The 6,397-nt window shown below is 37.2% G+C and overlaps 1 protein-coding gene across 1 annotated transcript in view; it reads left to right on the forward strand.

The window, feature by feature from the left end:
- The first annotated feature begins 424 nt into the window (after positions 1 to 424).
- The window catches only part of LOC311093316 (uncharacterized protein), an 11,132-nt gene continuing 5,159 nt past the window's right edge, over positions 425 to 6,397 (forward strand). The window contains exon 1 of the mRNA XM_084130628.1: positions 425 to 718. The gene's annotated coding sequence lies outside the window, so the exon portion shown is untranslated. The remainder of the gene's footprint in view (positions 719 to 6,397) is intronic.

Here is a 6,397-nt window from a genome sequence, read left to right on the forward strand (position 1 = left end):
GCAGTGATGTGTAAACTGAATTTGATGACAAATAAAAGTCATCTTCAGTGTTGAGTGTTGACTTCAGTGTTGAGTGACAGTGAAGTTATTGAATATTTTTCATAATAAAAATCCAAAAAATTATACAAAAATAGTGTTTTCCCAAAATAAGTGTTGTATTATAACTAACAGGACAGCAGTGATGTGTGAACTGAATTTGATGACACTATAGTGAGTGACAGTGAAGTTATTAAATATTTTTCATAATAAAAATCCTAAAAATTATACAAAAATAGTGTTTTCCCAAAATAAGTGTTGTAGTATGACCATCAGGACAGCAGTGATGTGTGAACTGAATTTGATGACACTATAGTGTGTGACAGTGAAGTTATTGACTGTTTTTATAGTAACGCTCTTCTGGTTGTGCACTTTGCAGACGCTCCCTGCTGCCTCTCTGCCGCCTGCGCACACAGATCAATGAATTTTGTCCACTGCGAGGAAAAGCTCGTTTCGAGGAAAATTAGGTTGTAGCTGAGGTTTTATTTGTGTAGTAACAACTATTTTGTTGTAGTACAAACTTATTTGTGTAGTAGTTTAGCTCACGAGTTATTGAGCCGGGAAGTTCGAATCTGTGAATTTGTTGCCAACTTTACTCAACTCTCTCAGTTTCTCACTGCCTCTCTCGCGCGCGCTGCCACTCCCATCATCGCCTAACCACCGATCCACGTGCACGGTGCAGGTATGATGACATTTATGTTATATATTTGATTAGAAAGTAAATTGTGAAAATAGCTCTTGAGAATTGGAAGAACAGGGGATATTGGCCAAATGTAATTGGTAAATGTAAAATGTTTTACTCTAGCAGGATTTAAGTCTCTTAAATATGCAGTTTTTTTTTCTCAGCACAGCAGTCATGTACTTGTCCCTTGAATCCAGTTATAAAAATAGAATTTGCTGTAGGCTATAACATGGAATAACAACTGCTATTATTATTATTATTGTTATTATTATTATTATTATTATTATTAAGTAGTAATAGTATTATCATCAAAGCAAGATATGTTATGGAATCGAAAGGCATCAACATGTTGTTGATACTCTTACTGTTATGGATATATAAATTGTCTTTATATATTGTGCATGTGTGTATAGTGTACATGTGTGTATATGTGTGTGTATATAGTGTACATGTGTGTATAGTGTACATTGTATAGCCTACAGAAAACGAGCTTCCTGACAAATTGCTTTGCGATCACTCGACATGTTTTTATAGTTTCAGTGTCACATGTAACATCACGACCTTGAAGTGGAAAGTTGAGTAACTAGTTTAACAATAAATTCACAGATTAATAACTCGTGAGCTAAACGTTGTTACTACACAAAAAAACACCTCTTTTCAATCGTAGGAACGTAGACAAGCCCTTTTTGTATATATATATATTTTTTTTTTATTATGAAAAATAATAAATAACTTCATTGTAATACACTGCATTGTTAACAAAATAAGTTTACACATCACTGCTGTCCTATTGGTTATACTACAACATTTATTTTGGAAAAATGTCTTTTTGTATAATATTTATGATTTTTATTACGAAAAATATTAAATAACTTCACTGTAAAATCAATGTATTGTTGCCAAATTCAGTTCACTCATCACTGCTGTCCTATTGGTTATACTACAACACTTATTTTCGAAGAACAAAAAAAATATATATATATATATATTTTTGTATAATTTTTATTATGTAAAATATTAAATAACTTCACTGTAATACACTGCATTGTTGCCAAATTCAGTTCACACATCACTGCTGTCCTGATGGTTATAATACACTTATTTTGGATAAATGTTTTTTTGTATAATATTTATGATTTTTATTACGAAAAATATTAAATAACTTCACTGTAATACACTTTATTGTTGCCAAATTCAGTTTACACATCACTGCTGTCCTGATGGTTATAATACACTTATTTTGGGAAAATACTATTTTTGTATAAATTTTAGGATTTTTATTATGAAAAATATTCAATGACTTCACTTTAATTCACTGCATTGTTGCCGAATTTAGTTCACACATCGCTGCTGTCCTATTGGTTATAATACAACACTTATTTTTGAAAAAATAAATATATATGTATATGTTTTTGTATAAATTTTTATGATTTTTATTTAGTAAAATATTCAATAATTACTTCACTGTAATACACTGCATTGTTACCAAATTCAGTTCACATATCACTGCTGTCCTATTGGTCATACTACAACACTTATTTTCAAGGAAAAAAAATGTTTGTATACTTTTATGATTTTTATTATGAAAAATATTCTATAACTTTATTGTGATTCACTGCATTGTTGCCAAATTCAGTTCACACATCACTGCTGTCCGGTTAAACTACAACACTTATTTTTGAAGAACAAATATATATATATATATATATATATATATATATATATATATTTGTATAATTTTTATTATGTAAAATATTCAATAACTTCACTGTAATACACTGCATTGTTGCCAAATTCAGTTCACACATCACTGATGTCTTGTTGGTTATAATACAACACTTATTTTGGATTAATGTTTTTTTGTATAATATTTATGATTTTTATTACGAAAAATATTAAATAACTTCACTGTAATACACTTTATTGTTGCCAAATTCAGTTTACACATCACTGCTGTCCTGATGGTTATAATACACTTATTTTGTGAAAATACTATTTTTTAGGATTTTTTTATGAAAAATATTCAATGACTTCACTTTAATTCACTGCATTGTTGCCAAATTTAGTTCACACATCACTGCTGTCCTATTGGTTATAATACAACACTTATTTTCGAAAAAATAAAAATAAAAATATATGTATATGTTTTTGTATAAATGTTATGATTTTTATTTAGTAAAATATTCAATAATAACTTCACTGTAATACACTGCATTGTTGCCAAATTCAGTTCACAGACATCACTGCTGTCCTGTTGGTCATACTACAACACTTATTTTCGAGGAATTTTTTTTTAATACTTTTATGATTTTTATTATGAAAAATATTCAATAACTTTATTGTGATTCACTGCATTGTTGCCAAATTCAGTTCACACATCACTGCTGTCCTGTTGGTTATACTACAATACTCACACTTGTTTCACACATACTCTGTGTGCAGTGTGTATGCACGCTCTATTGTGCTTTCACATTTATAAGAGCGTAATGCGTATGGGATGCTCAAAGGGTTCGGTTAAGCACTATTGGAAATGGTTAGAGAAACTGGAGCAAGAGAGAGAGAGCGTATCAGCAGAAGGGTTTTATTCAGATTATTTCGGCATGTATGAAGTATTACAGGCATTTGCCCATAGTTATGTGTGGTTTTTTAACCAATCACTCACGGGAACAACAAACATGCTGCAGTCCGATTAGTGTAAGAAAGTAAGTCAGTCTCTCCACCTGTGTATATGGACTGCCCTCCGATTCTAGTTCAGACATGCCCTGACTTGTCCATACAACAAAGTCACATATATAAAGAAACCTCCAAGGGGCATTGCTGGGCTTTCGTATAGCATTTATCAATTATTGAATATTTTTCATTATAAAAATCATACAAAATATAGCTTATAAAAATACTATTTTTCCAAAATAACTGTTGTATTATAACCAACAAGACAGCAGTGATGTGTGAACTGAATTTGGCAAAAATGCAGTGTATGTGAAGTTATTTAATATTTTTCGTAATAAAAATCATATTATTATACAAAAATACTATTTTTCCAAAACAAGTGTTGTAGTTTAACCAACAGGACAGCAGTGATGTGTGAACTGAATTTGGTGACACTACTGTGTGTGACATTAGCCACGTTTCCATTACCCTTCAAATTGCACAAATTGAAATGGCGAATTGAAAATACGCTTAATGGAAACACGTAATTTTCGCAAAAACTCCCATCTATCGCAAAAAAGTTTTTACGCTCGCATGAGGTGGTTTTTTAGGCAATTCGAAAAATAAATATTTTCGCTATGAATATTTCGCTATCGCTATATAAACTGCAACGGAAATAGATTTTGTGCATTTATAGCTCACCTGACATAGCCTAGATGACGCGGTGTGTTTAGACAAAGTTCTTTATTAAATTCATATAAGACAAAATAATTTCGGGTTTCGCTTAGAAAATAGGTTTCGCTTAGAAAGCCTATCACCTTTGAGCATATAAAACGAGCCAATGGCAATGAAATGCCAGAACACGGGGTTCGCATTCTGAACTATGTCGAAGACTGGCTGATCCTAGCTCACTCTCGAGACCAGGTTTGCGAACACAGGGACCTAGTGCTCCGGCACCTAGCTCGTCTGGGCCTTCAGGTCAACTGGGAGAAGAGAAAACTCTGCCCTGTGCAGAGGATCTCTTTTCTCGGTATGGAAATCGACTCGATCGCCATGTGCGCGCAGCTTACGAGCGAGTGCGCGCAGTCACTGCTGACTTGCCTCCGTCAATTCGAGGGCAAAAGTGCGGTTCTACTGAAACTATTTCAGAGGCTCCTGGGGCATATGGCATCCGCAGCCGCAGTAACAGCTTCAGCTTTGGCTTTGCGATCAAGTCCCGAGGTGGTTATGGCAACACAGCACGCTCCGAGTCCCAGTGACTCCGACCTGCCGTCAGACCTTCACCCCGTGGACGAACCTCAGTTTTCTACGGGCTGGAGTGCCCTTAGAACGAGTTTCTCGCCATGTTGTTGTATCGACAGATGCCTCCACCACGGGCTGGGGCGCCATGTGCAATGGACATGCTGCTGCGGGCTCCTGGACAGGACCCCAGCGCCTTTGGCATGTCAATTGCCTCGAGTTGCTGGCTGTACGTCTCGCCCTGCAACGCTTCCGTGCGTTGCTCAGGGGTCAGCACATACTAGTCCAATCAGACAATACCGCGACAGTACAATACTCCCGCCGTATGTCGCAACTCGCCCGCCACCTCCTTATATGAAGGTCGCTTCGAGCCATTTATATCCCGGGAGACCTGAACCGTGCGGCCGACGAGCTGTTTTGGCTTCGGCCTCTCCCTGAAGAATGGAGACTCCATCCCCAGACGGTTCAGCTGATTTGGGATCAGTTCGGGGACGCACAGGTAGACCTGTTTGCCTCCCACGACTCGTCCCATTGTGACCTGTTTTATTCCCTGACCGAGGGCACGCTCAGCACGGATGCATGTAAGTATGCGTTTCCCCCAGTGAGCGCAGACCCTGCGCAAGATCAGGGAGGACGAGGAGCAGGTCATTTTGGTTGCCCCGAATTGGCACAACCGGACCTGGTTCCCTGAACTAATCTGGCCAATCCCTCTGAGGAAGAACCTCCTTTCTCAGGGACGGGGCACCCTATGGCAGGGGTTCCCAAACTTTTCCATGACAAGGCCCCCCAAATACCACTAGGTTCTGGCCAAGGCCCCCGTTTTGCAGGATGTGTTATTAAACCCATCGTCAATACTACGGCAAATGTAGAAATAAATAAATAAAACATCTAGGTGAACATCAGATTATGTGATGGTGTTTGATACCAGCCAATCAGAAAGATTATAGAGATGCACCGATTACAATTTCTAGGCCGATTCAGATTTTCATTGAGTTTGACCTGCCGATACAGATTTTAGCCGATTCCGATTTCATTTTTTCCAACCACTTTACAGCACACAAATATTTATTTTCTATATATTTTTGTTTATAAAACACCATACTTTTACACAAACTAAATAACAAAAACAAGTTTAAATGGGTAAATTTTCTATAATTTTCTTTTCTGACATACCTTAATACAGTTCTTGTTAAAACACACTAGACATGCAAATGATGTGCATTTTAGGCACTTTTTGTGTGAAATCATATTTATTTTGTCCATCAAAAGTGTGCATTCCCTTTATTGACCGTGAGCAGTGTAGCAAAAATAGACTCAGCGCCGAAACCCCCGCTTCACTACTGCTCACGCGACTCTCCTGCTTGATGCTCACGCACTGCTCCTGCTCACGGTAATTGAATGCAATTATTGATTAACATGCACGCCGGAAAAAAAACACATGCTGCTCACGCGCAGCTCGCGCTTGCGTCTGAAACGGCAGTAATTCACAAGATTGCGCGTTCCGTGTGCATGTGTGATGCTGATAATCATGCTGTGTTAATCATGCGGTGCCCGAGTGCATTTGACCGCCATAAAATCGGCATATGTACACGTGAAAATCGGCCAATTCCAGTCACCAGGCGATCAATCAGTGCACCTCTAAAAGATTAGCATTAAACGTATAATGTTCAGATATAATGTAATGTAGGCAGGTTTGAGTACCCTACCACCAGCGGTGGTGGCTACCATCACGTCCGCTAGAGCATCCTCCACGAGACATGCCTATGCGTTGAAGTGGAACCTCTTCGTCAA

Source organism: Abramis brama (genome assembly GCF_963993115.1).
Source record: "Abramis brama genome assembly, chromosome: 1".
Classification (NCBI taxonomy): domain Eukaryota; kingdom Metazoa; phylum Chordata; class Actinopteri; order Cypriniformes; family Leuciscidae; genus Abramis; species Abramis brama.